Source organism: Nyctibius grandis, chromosome 7 (genome assembly GCF_013368605.1).
Source record: "Nyctibius grandis isolate bNycGra1 chromosome 7, bNycGra1.pri, whole genome shotgun sequence".
NCBI lineage: Eukaryota > Metazoa > Chordata > Aves > Nyctibiiformes > Nyctibiidae > Nyctibius > Nyctibius grandis.
The window spans coordinates 49,371,654-49,398,440 of record NC_090664.1 but is presented as its reverse complement, the minus strand read 5'-3'; the positions used below and the strand labels follow the sequence as shown (position 1 = coordinate 49,398,440).

General features: G+C 39.9%; 1 protein-coding gene across 1 annotated transcript in view; it reads right to left on the bottom strand.

The window, feature by feature from the left end:
* Nucleotides 1-26,787, bottom strand: part of PTPRN2 (protein tyrosine phosphatase receptor type N2) — a 698,861-nt gene that overhangs the window by 137,128 nt on the left and 534,946 nt on the right. The gene's annotated exons all lie outside the window — the stretch shown is intronic.

Sequence of the window (26,787 nt, the reverse complement as noted above, 5' to 3'; positions counted from 1 at the left end):
AGGCAGATCAACTATGCTATGCTGATACTGCTGCTCGGTTTATCCCAAATGCACCCAGCTCACTGCATATGCGACGCGACGCAACGCATGTATTTCTTTCAGGGAAATCTTTGATTGATCTGTAGGAGACATATCTGACTATACAAATGAGCGTAAGAAGCAGTCTTGTTATACATGCAGTGCAAGGGATACCTACAGAAGGTTAATCCATGCTCAGAAGTTGCTAAGTAACAGTACCCTGAGCTCAGGATCACTAATTACTTGACAGCTCATCTCCAAAGACTTTGACTTGTGTTTTATTGGCTGAACATCACTATTTCTTGATAGTCTATTTGGGCAGTAGGGGTTGATGGGGGAAGAGAAAGCACTGAGTTGATTTAAATCAGTGGAGAATCTGACTTGTCTCACTATTGTGAAGTTTGAATTAACGTCTCAGTAAAAACTCCCTAGTCATGAGAAAACTCATTGTCTTCTGGACCGGTATATACTAATATGCCAAACGTTATTCACTCCAGCTACAATAACACTGTCTCTTTAGAACGCTCAAAATTCATTAGAAGGCAGGTGAAGTAAATTTGATTTTGTCAAGCTAGCACGTGAGTGCAGTATTACGCAGAGAATGGAATGAACTTATGTTTTGCACATTCTAGGTAGATCATTTCTCTTTGCTGGATGTTATTTTCTATCTGCCATGGATTTTTTTCCCCCCCTTTTTAAGACAGAATCAACCAAGTCCCTTCCCAGCACACAGGTAAATAAATTTGTACCAGCAATAGGATTAAGGTCAAAAACATAACCAACATTCTTCTGTAAATACCCAAATATAAAATAAACATATTTTTATTAATGCTGCTAGAAATCTCTCCAACATTTGAATGCTGTGACATTTGAACAATAATAATCTATCTGCTTCTCACCGAGATGTGCATTTTTGTCAGCAAATACTGTAATACATGGCTTTAAGATTCAAAATAAAGTTCTAGCAAACCTTTACATAAATTAAGAACAAGATCAAAGCCAAAGGACCTGCATTGGGTTCACAGACACCATTCTAACATTAGGGAGTAATGATGTACAAAAAAGAATATTAGCTAAAGCTTATTTGGTGTAAACATAATAGCTATTTCAAAAGCATTTAAAAACAATATAAAAAAAACCCCAATTCACGTAAAACATAATGAACATGCAACTCCTTGTAGTGAAAAACATATTTTACAGGAGTTTGGCAGAGAGCGCATCTGTAACTGAAATAAAAATCAATAGAATTTGTTGCATAATTTAGACATAGCTTTATCCTCTTCTATTCAAATTAATATATGGGTTAGCAATTTATATGCCAAGTGTCAGCTCTCAGGGATTAGAAACAGCTGAGATATACTGCAGCACTGAGGTTTATGATGTGAAAATGCTGACAGACTCAAATGAAATGGCACTGCTGCTACATCAGGTGGGAAACTTGATCCGTGAACTATTACTGGTTGGGTGTAAATGTCTGAATCCACAGCTTCAGTCCAAAGGGTTCAAGTCTGCCCACAGGATGTTGCCTAGCCTATATCTTTGTTTACAATACTCCTCAAAGTAATATCATACCTTAAGTGAGCTTCAAATCAGCTACCTCTGGAGAAAGTATGCTGTAGTGGATCACCAGCACAAGGCTTGCATGACAGCTGAGCCTGCTTAACACCTTAAAGAAGGGATTAACAGATGTATTTTTCTCAAGCACTGTGTGTGAGCCCCCTTCCTTCTCCTTCACTTCTGTCTCAGGAATCGCAGTACTGCGGTCCCTGCCCTGCTCTGATACCCCTTGTGCCTGGCACATATGGTTAGGGCAACCAGCTCTCCCAGTTTAGAGGCATCCCAATGGAAAAGGACGTTCTTCATAAATACAGTTTTTTTGCTGTGGCCTTTCCCCAAAGCTGAAATGCCTAGATTATGCAGAAGCTCATGGCTAGACCCCAGGCTAATCCCTCTGGATGAGGGTGTTGTGGTTTTCACCTGGTAAAGCTTATTGTCAAAGTTATTTTACAGTGCAGCATGTTCGTCTCACCGAGGAGCTCTTCTCAGCAAGTCTTGGCCATCCTGGCCAGTTGTAAAGGAAAAAAACCAGCCACAGTCACTGCATTTGATCCCCACAGAGATCATTACATTTTACTGTTTCCTCAGGCCATGGCTAAATAGGGCTTGAGGTGCCTTGGGACTATAAAGATGCATTTTTCTTTCATGGCACATCTCTGTTTCCTATAATACTTCTCCAAAGTACAGAAAAGTTGCAAAAAAACCCCCCAAAATAGAAGGAAGCAGACTCCCAGTGCTGTACTAAGCATGAAATTCCCCGAGGTGTGAGGTAATTGCAGCACCTAGCTGTCATGGTAACAGGCACGACTGCAATTAATAAAATGTAAAGTGTGCTATATGTGGAAGATGTTAGGTGGAAACCTCCACAAGCCTGTTTGTTTAAAGCCGCTCCTGCCTTCCCGCTTATCCTTTCTGAAAACTCGCCTGACGCATCTCAGCCGGACATCAGGTTTCCTTCAGAGATTTCAAACCCTTGTGTAAAGCTGCTGCCAGCCGTTCATAAACTGAATGACACTAAATTTCTCTGCCCTAAGGAATAATACCAAACACTTATAATTTGGAGAAGGGAGCCTTCAGTTTTCTATAATGTGTGCTCTTGAATACCAGGAACTAATCTAATATTGCGTAAACCTCCTTTCACCGCTCGGCTTTACAGCCATCACATCAGCACGGTTTTCTAGCCAATGTCATGCTGCCCTGGAACTGAGAAAATCAATGAAGGTTAAAATCGCACACATGAAGGCATTGTGTTGATCTGCACCGCCATTAATTTAAACCATTTGGGGAGGCTAAAAAGCAACCCAATTATTTTCTATTTGCAATTCTAGTGTAGGGCTAATACACAGAGCAATACCTAGTATATAAGGAAATGTAAACCTGTCAGTTTACTGCTAAGTGACCCAGCGTATACAGATGTAATTAGAAAGTTATTAAACCAGAGTCCCTTTAGCCATGGCTTCAGCTGAACAGCTCTGCTACTAATACTATCCATTAAATTGCATCCATTTATAGCTTGAGCACTATCACTTTTTAATAGCATTACTCCTAACAATCAACCAGCATATGCTTATTTGAGCGTTAATCCTTGCCTGCCATTGACTACTTATAAACACAATATAAATTAAAATTAAAAGAACTGTAGCACTATCCTTGCAGGTTGTGATTAGGAGGCACACCCTCTCTTTCAGGTGTGCAGGTGCCCAGGGCCAGACCTGCTCTGTGCATGAGAAGGAGGAGGGACCACATAGCGTGGCTGGATGTGATAGCTCACCCAGGGTGATGTCCCACCTGGGGAGCAGGACTGTGCTGTGTCACCTGCAAGCGAGCTGGTGAGCACCTTGCCAGCTTGGTGGTAACAGTGATGCCTTCCCCAGATGCTTTTATGCCTCCTTTCATGCCTGTGGCTGAGAGGGCAAAGTTTAGCAGAAATCAGCCAGGTAACCCTTACATCAAGGTGCAGCTCATTTTTTTCTGGGATAATTTTTGCCCCATACTCATCAGTTCTGTGAACATCCCATAGGATCACAGAGGCAACCTGATTCAAAGCGCGAGTTAAACATGGGGATTTGTGCCACAAAACCAGACACCAAGTCTTTTCTGTCTAGTCCTTGAGAAGGTTGAATCCTGTCCCCGGGAAAGATGTTCTCATTCTACTGACCCCTTCAGACATTTCTGAAATTCATACCTCTACACAGGTCCATACAAATCTTCAAAATAGCTTAAACTGGAATGCAAATGAAGGCCTATGGCAAGAAGACAAATTCTCTCTGTTTTGAGTTGACCTTTTCTATTTTCATCCATGCTGACTGATCTGTATTTGCATGAGAAACAGTATAATTTCAGTTGCAGCTCTTTTTAAAATCAGGTATTTTCCTAACTCCCTGCTCTATCTGCAGGAAGGTACATTTACTAGAGATTAAATCTAGAAGCATCCAGGCTTCTGAGGTTGTACTTCATGGAACAGTTTAATTAGGTAATGGTACATCAGTATTTTTAGGAGAACTTTCATTTGTTACATGGAAGTGATCATAAAAGTTGAATGAGCTCTGGAAATAACTTGTTCTTTCTGAGACTATTCAAAACCTCATCTTTATTTTTAGATTTAAAATCTGTCTTAATTTTAAACTGTATAGATACAGTGTACTTAGAACATATATAATTAGAAATGAGAAGTCTAGATTGCTCTAGATCTGGAACTGTAAAATTTTCCTTAAGACTGACAGTTGCATTGAGTGTGGTTTACCATTGGAGACAAAATATTTCTTTATAATAAAATGTGTTGCTTCTCAAGTTCTTTTAGGTACAATCATCCATCAACTGGGTCTGCTGATCTAACCTCAATACTATAGATATCAAGACAAACGGAAATGGAGGAATTCTTCTCCTTTAATAGCCTCTAGTCTTTTCTCTCAGCCTTCCCTCCTGCATAGGATGTGGTATTGAACTCTAAGCCCAAAGGTTACATCAACTGCTTGTGACCGTACCCATAGGTCCAATGCACTGACAGTCCCAATTTTCCCACACATCTGTGGAATTTCTTTTGCTTCACTAGCTACTGTAGAAACTGTTTCTGATCATGTAGCTTTCTATACTGATTTTATCTGAAAGCTTGCTCATTTAGACCTAGTCATTTTAAAAATGAAAGCATTCATCTCCTATACCCCAAAAGTAAGAAACACTAAAGTACAAATGTGTTTCTTAAAGCATTTCTAAGAAAAGACCGCAAGTTCCAGCGGGTAAGGCTCCCTGGCATTATGCAGTCAAAGATCTTAAAAGTAACAAATCAAAGAAGTTATGCAGTGCTAAAATACTAATAACTGTGCCAGAACCATAAGTTTTGAAGCACTAAGAAATATATGTACACTTTCTCATCAGAAATGTTTAAGTGTGTACTGAAAATATTAATGTGGGAAGAATCAGTATAGAAAAACCTCAGCGTACGGATGGCTTTACTGGAGTAGGTTGTCTTTAACAGTGGAGAGGAGCAATCTTTAAACACAGAGGCAAGCAATCTTAATTGCCCTGACCCTTGAAATAACAGCAAAACTACAGCATAGACCATGATATGGCATGATTTTAATTAAGCTGCACAAAATTCTTGCATGTCGGCTCACCATTAAGTGCTCTAGACGAGGCATGTATCAGAAAAGAAAATTTTTGAAGGAGAAAAGTCTCTTTTCAATTTATATTTGTTGAATAGTTATTGCATTGACACCGAAGATGCTAAGTGTCTTGCTGGATTAGATGTTTTATGGCTCCTCATTACAGCAGTTGACCATATATATCTAAATGTTTTATAAGAAAAGGACACAAAGGGTCCTATCTGAAGAGAACTCCCGAGCCTGCATATTACCCCATTATAATCCATATAACCAGGTCTGACCTAGTGTGGCAGCTTGCTGATATATTGCCGTAACAACTATGTATACACATTGTAATACAGTTCAGGCTATTACCAATAAAAGTCAGTTATCTGGCCTCTGACATTTATACAAGCCATAAATATCCAGAAATAAGAAAGCTAGATTCTGCTTTCCTACTTCGTGTTTTCCTAATGATGCAGGTTTTTTTCAAACTTGTTAACAATGCCGTGTCCAAGAGCTGTTCAGCTCTGTGCAGTCATTGTGCACATTTCCATTTGCCTAAAATAAATGCAAAACTTTCACTGAAGCTCTTTAACAACAATTTTTCCCTCTGTGATTTTGCCACCTCAGTTATACTCTCTCTATGTTGTAAAATGAAAATTCTTAGATGACCTGACACAGAATAGTCCAATTTTGATGTTTGTATCAGGACCTACTTCCCTCCCAGGAATCACTTACAGTATAAAGCCAAAGATGGTACAGCAGACCAAAATTCTTTTTTTTTCATGCTGCAGCTAAAACTTTGCAAAAGAAAAAATAAATGTACAATAAAAATACATTTTCTTAAATTTTAGAAAGTAGAAATGTAAGGTGTTTTTTAAAAAAACCAAACGTCCTCTATACTGGGCACACTTTGATGTATTCTTTTTACTTTGACTTCAGCTACTTGCGTCTGTCTTCCGAAGTCTGCACATGCATCTATGAAAATTTTAAATACTTCCATTCAGCTTTGGCACAGCAGCTCCTAATAGATACAGTTGGATGGTTTAATACATTTACTAAAACATTTTAAGTCAATTGGTTCAGATAAAATCTGTGTAAACAGAGGCAAGCCGCATGTGCCATACTTAAACTATTCAATTTCAGGAGTCTGATCTCAGCATCAAAACTCACACAAAGGTGCCCGATTATATTCATTTAAAGAGATGGTGGGCACACGCAACTCATCCTAACTTGAGGCATGGGGTAGTGAACACTTGGAGAATTATACCTATGTTAACACCTAAATACAAGCCTTGCTGCCTAACTTGATTGCCAGAGTTACAAATATGAGCTTGCAGTTGGAAACCCCATTGACCAGGCCTGGCAAATCCACGGCCCTAAAGACAAAACGACACTCCTGATCAATGGGGATTTACTTAAGCATAAAGGTTGTGTGTAAGGAGGTGAGCAACAACCTATTGCCCAGCTGGGGCTGACACTTCTTTCCAGGCAGCCAGTCACTCTCTACCAAGTTAGGTACAGTGGATGTCACCCAAACACAATTTTAAACTAGCAGACAAACACAAAACAAGGGTCTGTGTGAAGATCACTCTAAGAATTTGTGTCCTGCTTTGAAACCTTATGAGGCCTCAACTGCTAGCTTCAGACCCTAATATTTCCTCTTGCAGGTAGCCCTGTTCATCTGTCCTTGGTTTTTACATCTTGTCCTGTCCTCCGTGCTGTCATCCTCATGTTTGTTCCTGCACTGCCTGCATTTTTTCCTAGGCCTCATCCTGTCTTGCTGATATCTGAAATCCACACTGCATAGCAGGGTCCTGCCTTGCCCCTTGGTGTGACTCATGACTTTTCCACTTCTTGATCTTGTTTGTCAAGATTTGTCTTGACTTCTTTCAGTCTGATTCAATTGAGTTTAACCAACAGGCAGGACCACCCATGTTCCAGTCGTGACAAACTGAACCAGACTACAGCTTGCTGCATCTGCTTCCACCAAGTTTGAGAACCCTGACTACTGTAAACGTATAATAAAAGAAACCTGTTGAGAGTGGGAGGCTCTACACGTTGGTCGGTGTCATTTTTTTTAATTGAAAGTAACATGATGAATTTTGGGAATGGCACATCTGCTCTCCTCCACAATTTCATGGGGAATGTTGGAGGCAAGTTGAAGGAAGAAAAATGTATCAAAGGCTATTAAACACAAAGATACCATCTGTGGTTCAGGAAGTCCCTGGACTGCAAATCACCAAAAGCTGGGGAAATACATCAGCAAAGTGTCACTACACACTGGCCCTACCTCATCCTGCTGTTGCCTGCAGTTGGTTGCAGGCTTACACAGTCCAAGAAAGATGTTTTTATGGTCTCAGGTAGCCAGGGGAAAGTAATAATCAACATTTATAATCAACTGTAATTATTGGGGGGAGGGAGAAATCTGGAAAACTGGAGGTGGGACTCCTACCATCTGCTTAGTAGAGCCACTGCTTCAAGTCCCTCTGCAATTTCCTGAATGTCAAAGAACTGACTGACGGCATCAATGAACATCTTCCAGAACAGCAATATCCCTGTATGAGCGTCTCCCCATAAAGTTTAAGGTAGTGCCTTTCCAAATGACCTGCCTCCTAGTCGGAGAGAAGATGATGGCGGTGGGAAGAGGGATGTAAGCCCAATCACTCTGTGAGAGGGAAGGCAACATGGGACCCACAGAGCCCACTGGGGTAACTGAAAGGGGTAGAAAAAGGGACAGCCAGATTGAAAGAAGCCCCCCGCACCCCCCTCAGCCAACAGCATACGTGTCTTCTGTATGGGTTAGAGCAACCACAGAGCAAGCAGTGCCCCAGGCATGGAGGGAAAGCTGAAGTTTTAAGGCCTCCATAAGGAGAGGAGGTCTCAAAGAACAGTCCCTGAGCTGGGCTATGAGCTTGGATGATAGAAGCCACAACAGAGGTGAACCTCCTGATAAGTGGTATCCTCAATGTCAGGAAAAGTGACTCCTTGAAGCCTCCCTAATGCAGGGGTGTAGAATTAAATAATGCGTTGTGGAGACTTGCTAAAATGCTAAAGAAGATTGCTCCGTTTCTGAACAAGCTGTGAAATACAGAGCTGGACTGTGAACTGACAGAGCAGGGGAGCCTGTTTCAGCTTGTAGCAAAGAAGGCCGAGATCAGACAGGATTCGAACTGGGGTAGCAGAAACCCTGAGCCCTAATCCTGTTGTTTCTGAAAGCAGATGTGTTTCTTTTATGCCCTGAACATGCTCACTCCTCAGTTCAGGCCCCAAGCACCGAGGAAGGGAGCGTGCCAAGGGATCCAGACTCGTGGGCAGGAGGTGCTGGCTGCAGGTGAGGAGGCACCACGGCACGGCATGCCCCAGCCCAGGGCTATTTGGGGGTAACTCGAGCATCTGGCAGGTCTGTTTGCAGGAACGTTCTACACCATCTGTCCAAGATATTCTCTTTTGTCCTTCCTTGCGAATCCATGCAGCGACCTAGTGGACCCCTAGGAAGAGTCCAGATCCAATGCAATTAGCGCGAACATCAGAAAATGTCTCCCTGTCACACAACTCCGTATAGCCAGGGCACAGCTTGAACATGTTTATTCTGTGCAAAGCTTATGAAGCATTTGCATTAGAAAACAGAGACAAATGGAAATTTTGGCTTTCACTGCTGTTTTTAAAGCAAATGTCACCCAAAGAGCTATTTACCTATTATCTAGATTCTGTTGTTGATAATGCTAGCTTCGCAATATGAATTTTTAAAATTTATTTTAAAGCAATATTAGTAAATGCATTTTGCACCATGTAATTACATTAATAAAGATATTTGTTTGATGTTAAATATTTATTCTTCACTCACTGCAATCATACTTTTGATGCTGCATATATTTACAATGAAAAATGAGTTTTCAAATGTCTTCAACCTGGTTTTATGATTATTTGTTAATCACAACCCATTACAACCTTAAGATTTTGAGTGGAGGGTTTGGGTTTTTTCTTTTTTTTGAATGATCAGTTTTGCTTTGGTTGGCACAGTGAAAAGAAAAAAGTAATTTGGGTTTAGCAAGTAGAATTTAACTAAGCTTTATTTATTTTATTGTCAGAAGTAATAATAGGAGTAATTTAAGTACTCTGAAGATGTGCATTTAGTGGTCTTTGAAGCATAATCACATTAAGATTAATAATGAATTACATCTGAGAAAGACTATGTCCCTTAATGCTAATGTCTTTTGCAAGGTGGATAAATCGCTCAATTTAACAGCAAAGACAAATGTGCAGAAGAGTTGTAGTTGCACTGGCTTATTTAATGTTGGGAGGTTCTAATTTTGGTAGGTGTTTTTTTTTGTTTTTTTTTCTATCTAGACAACCCAGAGACTCACGATCATTGAAAATGTTTGAGGAAAGCTATAGTCAGGGATGACTAGCTCCCTCAAAAATCACCACCCACTTCCCATGACTGGAAACCTTGCTGGTAATAGTTCCACCATTGCTGAAGATTTCAGTTTTCCTAGCAGGTCATGGTCATGGTGTGCACAGCAAGCCTGAAGCAGCCAAGATGTGCTGAAGGACTAAATGATGAAGAGAATGTAGACGGCCTAGTTCTAATTTGGCTCAATAAACTGTGCTCCTAAGTGTCCCATGTGGTCTTTCACAGGAACCAGTGTTCAGGATACCGACTTCAAACTTCACTCAGTGGTACCGCAGTGCTCCAGAGGGAAGAGATTCTACTTCTTTGTTTGGAATAGCAACATTTTTGGGGGCGTGCATAGCTATGAAGTAAAAGGTAGATGTAAAGAGTGGCCTGGCTCTTTTAAGAGCAAGAGGGGAAACACCCAAGGATTGAAACAGCCTGCAGAGTAAAGGACTAGGTTATGGCTTACACCAGCCAGACCACACCAAGGAAGAAGCAATCTCCCTTTGGCCTTCCTTCAGGTCCAGCCTTGTAGCAGAGACCCAGTGGGACAGATCTCTGTTCCCACTCGGGTGGGTTAAGTATCACTCGCAGGACCCCAGGCAGAACCTCCTCCCATACCCTGCTCTTACATGTGTGTCAGTCAGCTAAGTCTTCATCCTGCTTAATTTGTAAGAGCTAAAGAGATCACATTACACACTGGTATAACCACAAAACCAGTGCTGCTTTGCCCAACAAATAATGGTATACGTCGCTTCTGATTACAATCGGTTCAGGGAGGCAACAAACCTCACAGTATGTACAGCCTTCAAAGCACCTATTAAAAATACATTTTTATGTTGTAATTGCTTACTAAGATAGACGCATTGATTTCTTTCCCTCACATCTGAGAAGCAATTGCACAGACTTATATTCAGAAGAATGCACATAATATACTTGAAAAACTAAGCATGAAGAATCAGTTTAGATTTCACCAAGTGTGAATTTGGGGAGAAAAATTATCCCTCCACCTTCTCACTACTAATGCAGTAGGGTTTATTTTTGAATGAAAGCAATATGAGCTTAAATTAAATGTCAAATATAATTTAACATTAAAGCATGAAGTGGCTGAGTGTGTGCGTGGCAAAACTAGCAGCTCTTCTGAGTGGTTAATTGCTATCTACAAAATAATAACCTATAAAAAGATCTCTTATTTTCAGTAGTGAGGCTTAAATTTACTGTACTGGAATAATTCTAACAAAATAGAGCTTAGAAGCCGTTTTAGTCACCCATGCCACATAAAGGCACGCAATGCCAAATAAAAACATCTGCAATCTGTCTGCCTACTTCTCCGGGAGATGTCTAGACCCCTTTTTATAACCAGCAATGAGAAATAGACACTTCTAGGCTGCAGTTCATCTTGTCCTAAACTAGGTGTCTAAAACAGATCAGAAGAATCACATCTGAAAAGTGCCTGTTTCTCTCCACTGACTGTAAAGGAAGCCAGGAGTGATTAATTCAGAGGCAGAAAGCTACAGGACAATGCGTAGTTTTGATCATTTTCTGCCAACAGGATCAACTGACCAATGCTGCAATTATATAATTTTTTTTCACTGACACCTGATAGGTAACTACTATTAGTGTTAGAAAGTGGCTATTCTATTCAATGTGCTGCCCACTTTATAAAGTAGTGAAATCCTTGTCGAAAGCAACTCCAAGTCTGACATTTCAGCTCTGGGGCTGAAGTGTGGGAAGACATTGCAACAACCAAAACAGCTAAAACTGAGCAAAACCGTCCCAACAGACCTCACCTTCCATGCATTTGTACACCTGCTTAATTCTAGCCACAGAAATAGTCCCATAGGGCAGATCTAGATGACTTCTTAAACAAGTTGTTGGCTACCAGTGGGCAAAGGCCTGTATGTTGCAGTACAATGGACTGGCTGGAAACCTCCACTAAACCAGCTGAGTTCTACTCAAAGGAAGGGGTAGTTTCAATAGGGGAAAACAAAATAGAGAGGACAACACATGCTCCTTATATAAGTGTATTTCCTTCTCAAGGTTAAATTGTGACTTAACTTTCCCCCCCTTTTTTTTTTGGTGGTATTCCTAAACGTGTAACAGCAAAAATACAGAAAATCTGACTCAAATGCATTAGGAACAGCTAGACAAAATTCTGATATGTGTGAAGTTAACAGCAACGCTGTCACTGACTTAAATTGATTCAAAACTTCAATCCTTAAACATTTATAACAACTAAAAATCTAATGTGGTTTCCAGAATATGAAATAACAATATGTCTTTGTAATGTTTATATACAACTATTTCTGCTAGAAGAAGTAGGAAGAGATTTGAGATAAAACAAGAAACCAGTTTTGTAAAGGCATTATCATTGGAGTCAATGAATATAAAACCACTAAACTATTATTTTCATCATGATTTCTTATTTGTCTTCAAAGTTACATTTCAGAAATGTAACACAGTTGTCCAATTTCTGTGGGGTGACAGAAACTTGCCATGTTCATTTGGGCATATCCAGCGCTCCAGAAGTTTTGATATAAAAGTTCACAAGGGTCATGTAAGTCACATGATAGAGACTGTTAGAAAGTTAAATTAATAGAGTGATTTGAACATTGAATACACCTTAAATAGTAAGAATTACTATATAATCAGAAAAACATTGAGTTAGATTTCTAAATGCTACGTATAATATGGAGTGAGTGATATCGATGGAAGAAGTGGAGGGTAAGCAGCCTGGAACCTCAAGGGAAGGAGTAAGCAATTCCTGTCCAAACATTTCTACCCAAACAGATGCATCTAAGCCCTATGGAGCTGCCTTTTTACTTTAAGATGAAAAAGTTTGAAATATAAGCAAGACCTAAGTCTCATTGAAAGTTACTGTTTTGTTTGTTCTCCTGTGTCCAAAGTCAGCCCTGACAGCAGGCAGGCAGCCTGATACGGGACGAGGCCAGAGACAGCTCGTGGCTCTGGTAACACAGTCACACTCTGCACGGCCGTTGCCAAATGTGCAAATCTGCAGGAGAGTTTTACACAGTGGCATGAACCTCGGGCATGGTGCTGACATCCTAGACTGCCTGCCAGCTTGGCCACTGCTTCCCCTCCCTGAAGATCACCGGGTGCCAGCCATGAGCTGTTCTGAGAGGCTCCCAGCTCCTTGTGCCCGCTGTGCCTGAGACGGAGGTGCTGCCATGTTGGCAATGGCATCTCGACACCTTCAGAGCAGTCCTGAACTACCTCATTTGCAGCAGCAGGAGCACAGGTCTTCCTTTGCCAAAGCAACCGTCACTCTCTGTTGCTGGGGAGGCTACAGCAGCCATGGGGGAGGTTCCTCACCTCTGTGATCTCTAACTGATAAAGATAGTGAGGATCAGAGTGTTTTTTCAAGCCCTAGAACACAGGAGAGACATCCTCCTCTGCTGCCATCCCTCTCCTTAACATACTATGGACAAGCACAGAGGGGGCTTGCGGTTGTTTCATGCTCTCAGCTGAGGCCTAAGGTACAGGATGTTGGTGTATTCCTGATTTCTAGTTTTGCTACTGGTAGGAATTTGCTGATGTGGTTCCTCCTTCACATGCAGCTTGTGTGAAGCCTTTTACAGCCTCAATGCCTCTCCTGCACTGTGACATCTGCCTACCCTTCACTGTCCTGGTTCACAAAGGGACACAAGGACTATCTACCCTGTTAATAGGCATGGGTCCCCACCACAGAAAGTAGGTCATGCTACTTGTATCTTCCTCATTTCAGAGGTAACCCACACGTTGTTGTGCACGTATGCTTGCCAGCCCAGGACAGAAAAAGCCAAAGACAGACTGGCACTTTGCTGCGCTGTGGCACTAAGTGCGACATCTAGTCTTTTCTTAAACACCTCCAGAGATGGTGACTCCACCACCTCCCTGGGTAGCCCATTGCAATGCCTAATAACCCTTTCTGTGAAGAAATTTTTCCTAATATCTAACCTGAACCTCCCCTGACACAGCTTGAGGCTATGTCCTCTAGTCCTGTTGCTAGTTGCCTAGGAGAAGAGGCCGACCCCCATCCTGCTACAACCTCCTTTCAGGTAGGAGGTTGTAGTGGAAAGTGGGTCAGAAGAAAGACCTGTGTGGAAACTGCGGCAGATGCAGTAAAACTCTGGCATGGGCAAATGTTATTTCATCTGGCGTAAGGTCTGCTGACATCAGTTCAGGAATATTATCTATTTACTTGTTAGTGATTCCAAACTGGTGCAGTGTGGTGTAGAGTAATCACTGATTAGTGTCACCTGGTTGCTCCTTTTTCAGCAAAGCACCAAGACCCCTCTTGCTACTGTCCAGTCTGGTTCTTAGGCTACTGTAGAGATCGATAGGTCTCTACACCTGCTGCCTAAAGTCTGGTAACCTGCTCCCATGCATGCCATGATGCTTCATTAACATAATCCATTCACCAGCAACTCTGCCTTATGTATATTTGAAGTCATAAGGAATGTTTTAAAACAAGAAATAATCACTTCACCCACCAAGAGAGGAGCTGAATACCTTATAATACTGGTCATCATATTAAAAATATACCTGCAGTATTTGTGGTATGTTCTCCTATTCTTCTGCAAGCTCAACTCCATCACAAATAATTAAGAGCTTTCTCTGAAACCTCAAGAGTTGTTGATTTAGCAGAAAAGACAAGTTGTAACAGATGAACTCCAATGAATTTTGCTGAGGTGGTTTAGATGTTACTGCTCTCAGTTATTTTTCCCATCCTTCTGCCAAAGTTACTGCCCCTAGACAGAAAGACAAACTAAAATGTGGGCCCAAATCTTACACAGCCCCTTCAAACTGCTGAGATATCAGTCTGCAAAGTGATGCCCTTGAAGTACAGGTGTCCAGTCTTTTATTGTTGACCTTGATACAGGGCAGAGTTGAAAGAAATATCTCCATCAAAAGCCTTAAAAACAAAAGATGGGAAAACAAAAATATATCAAAACTACCTTAGTTTTCTCTCCCACTTGTTCTCCCAATGAATTCAAGTCACAGCCTTGTTTCTCTACAGCTGTCCTGTCTCTGCCTGCTTCTAATTTTTGCCAGGGCCCTCCATTACAGGGCAAGATGAAAGGAAGTTATGAAAGGATGTGAGCCATAGGCTTCCTAAACCTTTTATAAGTTCCTCAGTCAGCTCCCAAATACCTTTTCTGGTTCTATCACAATTCCAGCACACAGAATGGAAAAACAAAGTGCCAAACAGATGCAGCTATTTGTAAGAAAAAGACAAAACCTTCCATCCTCTCTCAATGATCTCTGACTTTCAGAATCTTGACTGAACGTTCATCAAATATTCCCTTTGTCTGGTGTCATCCTTCTTAAATACATAAAGAACTCACTCATGAATGTATAAACTTTTGTCAGTCTCTAAAGTAAACGTAGTTTTCTTTTAAAATGCTTTAAATCAAAATCACTCAGTGCATGGTGCTCTGTACTGTTACCTCCTTTCTTCGGAGAGCGTGTCTGCTTTTTATCCTTTATCCCAGACTTCTCCCCAGCACCGATTTCTCTGTCAGTTTGGGAGATGTGCCCTGCGTTAATGTTTAGATGGCGTATTTTGAAGTTTTTCCGGTCCCGCTTTTTAAAAATATCTTTTTAAAAAATTGGTGCTGATAAAGGTTAAAGATGCTCAAGGATAATGTAATTGAGGCTTTTGTTCTTCCTCTCCACCCCCCAACTATTAGGTGAAGAAATAGTCAAGTAATTGTTGATGGGCCAGAAATTCCATGTGAGTTGCATCAGGCTCTGCACCTGCACAGGTAACAGACTTTGGTCCATCCTACTACAGAATAAGGGCCCAAACTCACCAAGGACTAAAGACCATAGTCCAGAAAAAAGTTCCTCTTCAGGAAGCAGAAATCAGTCTCTCAGTTTCCTACTTGGACCCTCCCCATCCCTCATATTGCATGCTGAGGGAATTATGATCTTGCTTTGATAAGCCATGTCTGTCATGCTGTGCAAGGAGACCACCACTTAGGATTCAGGAGTCGTGTCATCTCTTCCCAAACAACATTCAATATTCTCTAGACACTGCTTCATATAATGCCTTTCTCTAATAGCTAAATTGTCTTCATTCATCTAGTAAGAAGAGTGGCAACAAGACAGCAGAGGCTGAGTCAACTCTAAGCCAGAACGTAGCCAAAAGAGCAAAGAAATCTTTCTGTGGTATATGTGTGTCTGTGTGTATATATATATCTATCTATTACTTTTTTTTTAAATAAACTTTTGCATTACACTCACTTTCAGAGATAGAGAATTCTCTGTTAAGAAGCAGTGGAGAACTCTGAGATAGAGTAATTGGAAACGTGTCCTTCTGCAGCTCCTATTCATTGCTGGTGTTCAGCGATAAAAAGAGAATTGCAACCATGAATCACAAACACTACCATGCTGTCTTAATACTGCCTTTCAGGAACTGAAGAGACAAATACCACTTAGAGAAGGAGAAACCCTCATATATCTGATACACTTCCAAATGCTCTGTGATTAATCTTATTTTCTTAAAAACAAACAAAACAAAACAAACACTGGTTGAACAAAAAAAATCCCACATCCAACAATCTAGATTTCTAAAGCTTTGATGGAATAAGGCCATTGGTGAGCAACAGTAGAACTTTACATAGAAAAAACTGCAAACACTTTACTAACACTATCAAAAGAGCTATTCTTTTAGGTAGTTTTGGAGTAAATAAAACAACACTTACTCCTTTAAGTGACTTGTTTGCATTAAATGATTCATTTGCATTTATTTGTCTAATCCCAGAGAGGTTATTGTGCTGCAGCATACTCACACATTCAATTGGGCTATTCTTTAAAGCCAAGTGCTGTGGCTTCTAAAGTGGCCGTGTGGATGCTGGATTTCAGCAGAGCTGGAAATCCACTATATAAATTGAAAGAGTTTGCTGTTCTGTATTATCTGTATCACGCTTGCTTGTTGAAACAACATCAACCTTTCAGCAGCGGGGAGCAGGAGGGATTCCTGACATGCTGCATGGCCCTTTGGGAATCACTGTGAGATGTGTTTGCAAAAGCACTGGTGGCTGCCACCATTCCCACTGTGAGCACTTTTTGAACAGCTTCCATAAGCCTCTTCAGGATTATGGTTCCATAGTGCTTAACTGGAAAGCAGTGAGTGTTTCAAGTGCACATTCCTTCCCAAAGTCACACATGTCCTTCATGCTTCAAGGTGGGGCTTGAGTTTTTGGTTAGGCTAGCTGTCACTGCCATTTCTGCCTATGTGCTCTTGCTGCTTCTTTTGTCCCATCACGAGCCTTCATCTGGATCATGGAGCTGAACTGGCAAAATACTGTAAAAAATATGAAGTGAACAGATTTTTGCCTATTTAGCACCCTGAACTGGTTCACCATGATTGATCACAGGTTTAATGCAAGAAAGGAAATGGGAGCACATGGCTAGTGTAGGACAGAAGAAAGTTTTTACAGTGGTTTAACTATATTGTTAAACCACAGCCTCACTTTATCTATCGATCTATCTATAAGTAAATCCTTCCCCATGTGCAATGCTTTAGCAGCCGTGGTTGAAAAAGACACTTATGTAAGCGCTAGTGCAATCTGAATAAATGGTGGCATTTGGGCAGGGGCAACGGGGGAGTGAGACAGCCATTACATAATGTAATTGGAGATTTATCCACCAAAGCTTTACATTTTGAGTGGGACAAACTGGATGTCCCAGAAACCAGCAGTTAAACAAACACTGAATTTGTAAACCCATTCAGAATTTGTGAAAAGCATTGTTGTTTTATTACTGTTATTTATCTTGATCGCATTTGTTCTACTTAGAAGAAACAAAACACAGGCGCTCTTTGCTTTAATTGCTGGGCCTATTCTTCAGTAAACAATGAAAAGTGATTAGAGATGTTTTTTGGCATGCACAGTCCGAAACCACCTAGTGAGAGTTCAAAGAACAAAGCAAATGCTTATTGGAAGAAATTACTCAGCTAACTAAACTTGTATATCTTTGAGTCAGACATTTTTTCAGCATCTTTACCCCATTTATCAATGCAAAATTACTGTCACTATTGTGTTGTGTCATTAGGCGTAAGGTTACAAGTGCCAGTCGGAATAAAAAAATTGCAGTAATGTTGGCATAATTTTTCATTATCATCTTCATTAACCACAGCTAGTGGGAGTGAGAGTTTATCCTTGCTGTTGTCATCGTCATGACAACATTTCCAAAGCTTGTCTGCCGAGAGTTCACCAGATACAAAAAACTGAATGTCCTCATTATTCCGCTTCTCACACTCTCACCCATGCCAAGGGTGATCCAAGATGCACAGGGCCCTTGATTTATCCCCTGTGATTTCTCTTGACAGCCTGGTATGGTGTCTCAGCTTAAGGCAATCGGTCTGATTTCACAGTTTAATTACTGCTAATCTGAAGGAGCGTGGCCAATGCTAATGAGCCAACAGCAATCAAAGCAATAATCGCTAAACTCGCTCTGTTTCGTTCTTCTCTTTTTATGAAAACACCCCTGCCCTGAAATAAGCAAGTAATTTCTCCTTCTCTGCACAACTGCATTGAGACAACAGACGAGCTTCATGTACAATTTGGTGTTATTTCAGAAGCAGACTGTTAGATTCCTTTATACTTTGCACTTAAACCCCCGTTTAATGTTAGTTTCCAAACAGCCTTAAATCAAGAAAAGAATCAATAGTTGGAAAAGACTCATTAGCGGATCACTAGCTCGACCGCAGAACATCCACAGTGACACACTGGGGCTAAATTTGGGATGGAGGCCTCCTTGATTTTTGCAGCTCTATAACACCGAATCATGCAGGGAATTAAAATATCTATGACAGCACTGTTAGAGAGAACCTAGAGTATTCAGAAAAGGCCTTATTGTAAAAGGAATTAATTATAAAATATATTAAATTAATTATAAAAGATAACAATCTACCCTGCAAAAGGACCAGTGCCCTCAGCTAATACCATCCAACAGCAGCAACTTGTACATTCTCTCTTTCCTCGAGCTTCTCTCCTATTGTTGAAATAAATGAAGAAAAACATAAAGAAAAAATCTTCATTACTGATTCCTCTCAGTCACACTAGTCCAAACATCAGGAGGAACTCCAAGAAAATAAAAATAATCAGGCCCCACATCTGTCTTTCCATACATCCATCGGCTGCACTATGAGTTCAGATAAATTTTTGCTGTTTTTTTCTTCCTCAGAGCAGAACCTGTATCTAAAATATTTCCCAAACTTTACTGTGATGATTTGATTAATGTACAAAACCTTTTACATTTTAATGTTTCTCCAAACAGAAAATAATGTACTAGAAGCAAGGGCGCCAACATCAGTATAAATCCTAGCTATTTCAGCAATGTTATACAGCTATTTCATGCTTACTCTGGTAAGACATAAGCAGACTCTGGCCCATTTTGAATTAAGCAGAAAAATTGTGTTTCAGTGCTACTGTGTGTGATTTATGATCCATAAATAGAAGGTTAGGCAATATTTTGCTTGTTAAATGACATGGGAGGAAGAATGATAGAGAAATCAGCCATAAATAAGAGGTTTTAGAGCAAATTTTGAAGAATGTGAACTGCTTGTCTTGTGCTTGTCCCAAGTTTATCTGTCATTATTTCAAATTTGGTGTTGCTCAGTTAACCAGAAGGAAAACAGCTTTTTAAGAATTTTGTGAGCACCAAGGAATACCTGACCAGAGTGGAAAATCACATCTTTTCAGATAAAGGTGTTTAATAAAACAGTAAATATTAGAATGTACCACTTGCTTTTTACAGCAGTGTCATTTAAATGTGTAATATAGCAAGACAGTGACACTTTATAGGATTGTCTACTATAAATCTTTTTATCTCATCCATTCATTAAAGAGCTGTTCTATCAATGGTTGTTCACATTTGCAATGTCGTATTTAAAAATAGAAAAGTCCAGACTAATGCTACAGAGATCTGTTATTTTGCAGTGTTTTTAAACATATTTTACCTGTGTTTTTTTGTTTGTGGTTTGTTTTTTTTTTTTTTTTTTAAACTCTGTCTCAGTACAAGAAAAATAATGCTATGGGTAGTCACAAAATATGGCTATTTCCATAAGATATATGCAAGGGAGAGTGTCACAAGAAGGGAACATCATTCTAATAATATTTTGTACTTCATCATAGCACTGTCAGAAGATGCCAACGGAGACTCCAAGTCATTTTAAAGAACCACTTCATTTACAGGGAAGGAGTTCACTCCTAATTAAGTTGGAAAGCCTCTGGGGCTTTCTCCAGCCTTTGCAATTCTGATTTCCTTGGAGAACTCGTGGTAAATCTAAGAGATCCAGAGATTTCAGTGTGATTAAGGCCCCGTTGACACAGACATTAAAAAGGCACTAGTCAAACTATGCCATAAACCTTACACAAAAATCCCTGTCCACAACAGCTCAGGTAGACTGAATTAGAAGTCCGCTGGTAATGACAGTAACATGGCGTAACTATGAGGTACAAGTGATAACAAGGAAAAGAAGAAAAATCTAGGTTTAAGATCTTGTTTGTCTCCATTAGTACACCTCCCTGATATTTATCTGCCTTAGCTGGCTGAGGAACCAGGAAATCTTGGTGTAAAGTGAAAAAAATATGTAGAGCAGGGAATTGCAAAATTCAAACTGTGTAAGAAAGAGTTACAAATCCCTTATCTTCTAACTTAGAATGTATCTATATGGCAAGAATGTAATCTGGTGCCCCCAGACTGACGTGGTATAGATACATGGAAGATCTGAAGCCCTGTAAATAAAACTGACATTTCCACATAAGGCTAAATTCTCTGATTTGGTTCACTGGAAAACTTCACAAACTGTATCAGTATAGCAGGGAGAAGAGAATGAAGGAAGGTGGCACAGTACTTATTTACACTGTTATTATAATAATAATAAAAAAAAGAATGTATATACAACTATAAGATAAGAATCAAATGACCTGAATTCTACTTATGCCCCTATATTAGCTCATTCTGAGCTAATCAGATTAAGTCTAACATAGCAGTGGGTTGTCCGTATACACGCACCCCAACATAGAAGGCAAGGAAATATCCACTCTCATTTGTAGTTCTGACTTGGTTCTCCCCCTTTATTGAATATCTATCAGAAAGTCTAGGTTGATAAGAAATTGTCAGTCAAAAGTAAGTAGCAGACATGGGGACTTTGGCAAAATCGAGGCCTCGTGAATTTGGGTCAAAGAGAAGTTGCATTGAAAAGCAAGGAACTAATTTTATGTCATCCTGAATAATGGAAAGTATCACGGCCATTGAATTATCCTTCTCTTCCCATAAATTGGAATGGCTAGCACAAATGTAAAGCCTTTTTGTCACTAAAGTGATACAGGCGTCAAGTAAGAGATGTCATTAACAAATGTGGGATACTTTAGTGAAGTGTGGTGTGATGGACCCTGTGACAAAAGAAACACAATGATGAGCAAAGACTTCTAAAATATAATGCAGGGATACATTAGTCACATAGAAGCAATGTAAACCAAAGAACAGACTGTCAAGAAATCTGAGTTGATTTCCTTCTGGATGTTGTGAATTTGGACGTCATCAGTTTTGGCTAGCTGTGGATCTGGCATTCTGGTACTCTCCCCCAAAAACTGAATTTCTCGGATAATAATCTACCAAGTGGCCAGATCCAGTGCTGCTGAGACTGTACTTGCACAGTTTGAACTGGCTCATTTTTTAAGTTATAATAAAGTAACTGCCTTCTATTATTCTAAAATAATGTTGCTGCTGAGTTTTTTTACAAGACAGGAGTGAGACAGCAGCAGCAGGTCACTGCCGTGGAAAGGAGGGATCTGAGGAATCACAGAGAAGAAGAGAGGGCATTTGAAGTGAACACAAAGAGAGAAAAACAAAATGAATAAAATTGGAGACCTCTTCAAACAGAAACGTCAGAGGCAAAGGAAAATAAAAGAAAGCAAACTTGGTTTGTTTAGCAACCAAGACTAATTCCCCTTCCTGTTAGAAAAGACCTTCATAGATCAAAGTATTAGAGCGCTCTGAAATCCACTTGGGCAACCAGCGATATCCTGATTAGATTTGTATTTAAACAGAATTCTCATACATTTCAATTATCAGAATCATTGGAGCCAAATGCTCTTTCAAGTTAGACCTAAATTATCCATTCTCTAACAGAAAGTGAAAAGGCATACAATATTGATACCAAACATTCTGCAGAGCCACATATACTTCTAGCAGTCATATCCCTAGTAGCGAATAGAAATCTAAATATCTACTGAAATAGCCCTGGAAGATAAGCATATTCACCACCACTGAAAACAGCTTAATGGCTAATACCACCCAAACACTGTGAAGAGGCCTGAAAGGTATCTCTGTAAGAGATCTGTGTGTCAGTGGGAATTCTAGCTGTTACTTAAATGCACAGGAACATATATATAGGGACAAAACATTTACCATTCACTTAAAACCCAAACCATGAATTCTGTAAATAACTGCTTCTCAGACTTAACACCTACATTTTTAATCTAGGATTTAATTTTTTTTTTTGTAACACTGTTCCATTTTTAGGATAATATCATCACTACTTAGAAATGATGATTTTCTAATCTCCTGCTTTGGTTTTCTTACAGTACTGCATGATGTTTAACATCTCAACTTTTATTTGTTGCTATTCAGTAGACCCTAGAGGTCATGCTGTTAGTATGTCTTATGCTGTCTGCAAAATTATGTGTGCAGGATAATGGGGAGAGTTCATCAACACAGAAGATTTTCAGTGAATAATCTTCCAGATTCAGAGAACCACCTCCCTCCTCCTACCTTCCAGAATTTTACTGCAGAAAGAGATGACTCTGAATCACAACACAGCAAAATTAATTTCATCGGTGCTTGTTCCTATCGTGGACCTTTGACCGCTCTGTGACTGCTCCCATCCTCCCTACCCTGCTACTGAAAGCAGCCTCTTCGCTCTCGCTGTGTTTTCTCACAGGTTCCTTCCACAGTATCTGCACAACATCCTACTTCTGCTCCAAGACACTTTCCTTATTACAGCAATTTTCTCCAAAGGCTGACACTGTCTATCTCATCTGCAAGAAACAATACAAAGCAAAGATGTTTAAAAGTGTCAAGGTCATGTGGATACATCCTTCTCATGTATCTCCCCTCAATGTCCTCTGTGAATCCCAGTTTCTGTGTTGTACTTACTTAGGGAAAAAGCTAGTCTCTTGCACAGGTAACAGCTATCTTACCTGATATATCTTTGAAACCCTAAAAATAATACTACACTATAATAATAATAATTAAAGAACAAAGACTGCTTGTAACTTTTCCCTTTTCCTGATGAAATTACAAGTGAAACAAATCTACTATTTATCTCTAACACAACATCAACAACGTAGCTGAATTATAGTTTTCTCTTGTTTGATAGGTTAAATAATTTTAGAAAAATGTTAGGTGTACACCTGCTGTTTCCACTGAATAATTTCTCCAAAACTCCTACTCACATTCGCAGTTCTCTTGGATGGAAAAATAAACAAAAATTGTAGTAGGAATTTACCAGTCAGGTTCAGGTTTCATTTTAAGTAAGTAAAATATCTGGGCTGGAAAATTCAGATGTAATTCATACTTACAGTGAATAAAAAAGCATTGGTCTGAAAAACAAAAATTTAAAAGTGGCATAAAAATGCCAGATCTTGCCAATCTGTCCTGTTTTCTGTCTCTGGAAATTATAGTTTTATTTCTTCAAAGGGCTAGTGCATTTTACTAGCGCATATGCATAAGTGACACCATTTTTAACTATCAGTTTACATATTTATACCACACTGGACCACATGTCCTCTTGGGATCCTGTCAAAGCTGGTGTGTCTGTTACCTAGTTCTACCTCACCAGGCAAAATTCCAGAGTCAGGACTTCGCTTTGCTTTTCATCAGGGAGAAGAAGAAACATCGAAGGACCTTCCATTGCTAGAGAGAAACGGGGTCATCTTCATTAGCAGTGATAACAGTTCAAGATGGATGTACAAAACCTCTGCAGAGTTGGAAGTGCAGCGCTGACAAGCCCAGATGCAAATTGTTTTGTATTATCCAAAGCCCTTGTGCATAGTACTTCTCCCTTTTAACCTTTCTGTACCAAACAGCAACTCTTTAAAAGGATGCCAGTAGTCTTCCTCCCATCCCTGTGGCAATATTCAGTATTCACACTGAGGCACTTTTTGAGGTGTCAGTAGCTGCAGCTGTCTCTGTGTGGTGCCAAAACTCAGGTTTACATAAGACTTCCACTTATAAGCACTGGTGAGTCTGCCAGCCTGCAGCCCCCAAATTCAGCAGATGGCCATGTTTAGCCAGTGAGCTATGGGAATGACAAAGGGCAGGAACCCTTTCTCCTGAAACCATTAAGAAAGCACTGAGACACTGTTCTAAGTAGGAGCTCCAGGATATTTTTTTTTTCTTTATATATATATATAATGGGAAGGTGAAAAAAAAATAATTCCCTAATTCTAACTAGTTTAATTGCTTCAGTTGAAATGATGGACTAAGTCAAGCCATTTTACCTGCCTCTAGTATTTAGTTCTCTCACATGACAGCTACTGTGCTATCCTCTACAATAATCTCTGTAGGACAGGAAGAAAAACAAACACCCACCTTCCATTTCAAGCTATTTTTAGTAGGGTATATGAATCATCTTTGTCAACATAACCCAGAGGATATTGAAAGCCTTTAGAAAAACTAACTCAGGTTACTTTTTCCATCGTATCATTAAGCATGTCTAGAAATCTTTAAATCACACTCTTTCAAATAGTGGTTTTTTTTGTTTGTTTTTTGTTTGTTTGTTTGTTTTGTTTTTGTTTTTTTGTTTGTTTGTTTTGGTTTGTTTTGGGTTTTTTTTGGAAAATGTTGTTACATTTCTTAACCATGTTCCTCAAATAAGAAGAGATCCAATATTTCTTATATATATTATCTCCAGACAGGAAAAAGAAGAAATATTCACAAGCGACCTTTAGGCTCACTGTTTGGTATCTTCATAGGATTCAGTAAATAGCAAGAGATGCAACACATACATGTTTTAAAATAGCTTTAGTGATGCCAGAGAATGATTTTTGTACGGATCTCTGCGCTTTGCTCTTTCCCAGCTATGCTAAAACAACAGTAGTGGATGGTAGCAGGCACTTGTGTTATATACATTGTTATACTATATATAAGATATGATATATTGATATTATGTATCTCCTTTAAAGTCTTCTTTAGTAGTAAAAGAGGCTATATCATCCTGATTGGACATCAAGTAACTCATTTCTGGAGTGAAGGCAGTCTGCTTCTCTCTTGTTTTAGACCACCATCTGACTCAGTCTTATCATGCTGGTTTACACTTAATTTGCCTCTTCATTATCTTTTCAACCATAAAAAGATGGTAACTTCTTTGTTACCTAAACAGAGACTCAGGACATAACCGAACACTCCCTGAAGACAAAAAGCTCTATAGGTTAAGATGTTTTTATTCTGCCTTTGCCTGGGCTGGGTGGGGGGAATCCAGATCACACTGTGTGGACATTTCTCCTTTGCCCTAGGGCAAAGGCACCTGGGCTGCTGAACAAGGTAAGTCTTTCCTCAGAGATGAGATGACCTCTCTAGAGTTGTCCCTCTTGGCATTTGCTACCTGACCCTGTTTAACTGCATTTTAGCTCTTGCTTAAGGATATGCCTATCTCCACACCTCAAGTTGTCTTCCAAGAAGCCTCAGTCTAACAGAAAGGATCCAAGGGAGAAAGAAAACCCAAACCAGCATGTCTGGGAAGCTGGAAAGATGGGGAGAGGGAAAACAAGTTTGTGTTTCTTGAGGTTTACTGGCAAAACACACACTGAATCAGGGTGTGGGTGGAGGGAACCTCTTCCCTTCAGAAAGCTGGAAAAGGTATTAAAATAATAATAATAATAATACAGTTTTCCAAGCCTGAGTCTCAGTGGTCTATTCTCAGGAAAGAAAGCATGTAAAATATCCAGAGACCTGAAGAAAGCTGAAAAATTATCCTTTTACCAATCCGTCCTCCTTTAGCCCAAAGCTGTAAGATATTTCCCTAATGTAATCTTCCAGTTTCTGTCAGTTGAAGACTTTGCATTTTCCTGAACTGGAAGTTGTACCCAGACCATTGCATTTACTAACCTTTGATGCATCTCTCTGTCTTGAGTTTGTCTAATCATTTCTTAAACCTCTTTAAGCATGTGGTATCCAAAACATCTTGCAGCAATGAAATCCTCAATTTATTTTGCATTATGAAGAAAAAGTGCTTTTCTGCTGCCTGGCAATTTCACGATGCCCCTACTTCTTGTTCTGTGGTAAGTGGGGATGATAATCTCCTCTCTGCATCCTCTGGATCATTTATAATTTTGTATACCTTTTCACACACTTGTCCACAGTATTACGAGCACTGTGAGACTCCTTTTTCCCCAGGGTGAAGAGATTTGGTGCATTCAGTCTCTGCTTGGAGAGAAACTGTAAAATTTCTCTGCTCAGGCCCATCATATTTTCTGCAGCTCTTCCAGTTCCATCACATCCCACTGGAGACAGGGTAACAAGAGCTGCACATAGTATACGAAACACAGGAATGTCACAAGTTAGAGCCAGGAAGGCATTTTATTTTCTGTTCTGTTTCTTTTCAGGTAACTCCTTTTTGTTTGATGAAGTTGCATTTTTACAAGCTTCTGGGCTGTGTGCCAGCACGATATGAGATGACTTGACATTTTCAGTGTTATTTTTCTAAATCCCAACTTCTCTGCAAGTCGTCTGTCCTGCAGGATGGCTTCCCAGGAAAGAAACAAATTGGCCATGACTGAAGAGTCACTGTTACTTGTGTACAAGCCACCCCTGCTATAGATTTAATCTCAAAGCAAGTGATGCTGTTCTGGCAAGGTCCCTCTGGGAGAAGGCAGGTCCACACCATGGCTGAGAGGCTGCATTAGACGCTGCAGTATTCTAATGTAATTAGAAAACAGCTGTGAAGGAACAGTCAATTGTTTTTTGGCAGTCATGGCCAATTTTGCACCAATGCAAATGCTGAATCAAATCCTGCAAGTTTACAATATCTGCTGAGGGTGTAATGACAGAAGCCATGCTAATGGTTTTAAATCTCGTTTATACCATTTTTGGCTGATGGAGTAGTCCCTCATCCCCTAGAAGCCAGCAGTGTGAAGAAATTCCCACACACTGCACCATAACACCTATTGGGAAGGGAAGAGGATAGCCAGTGGGTTGCATATAGAAAACAAG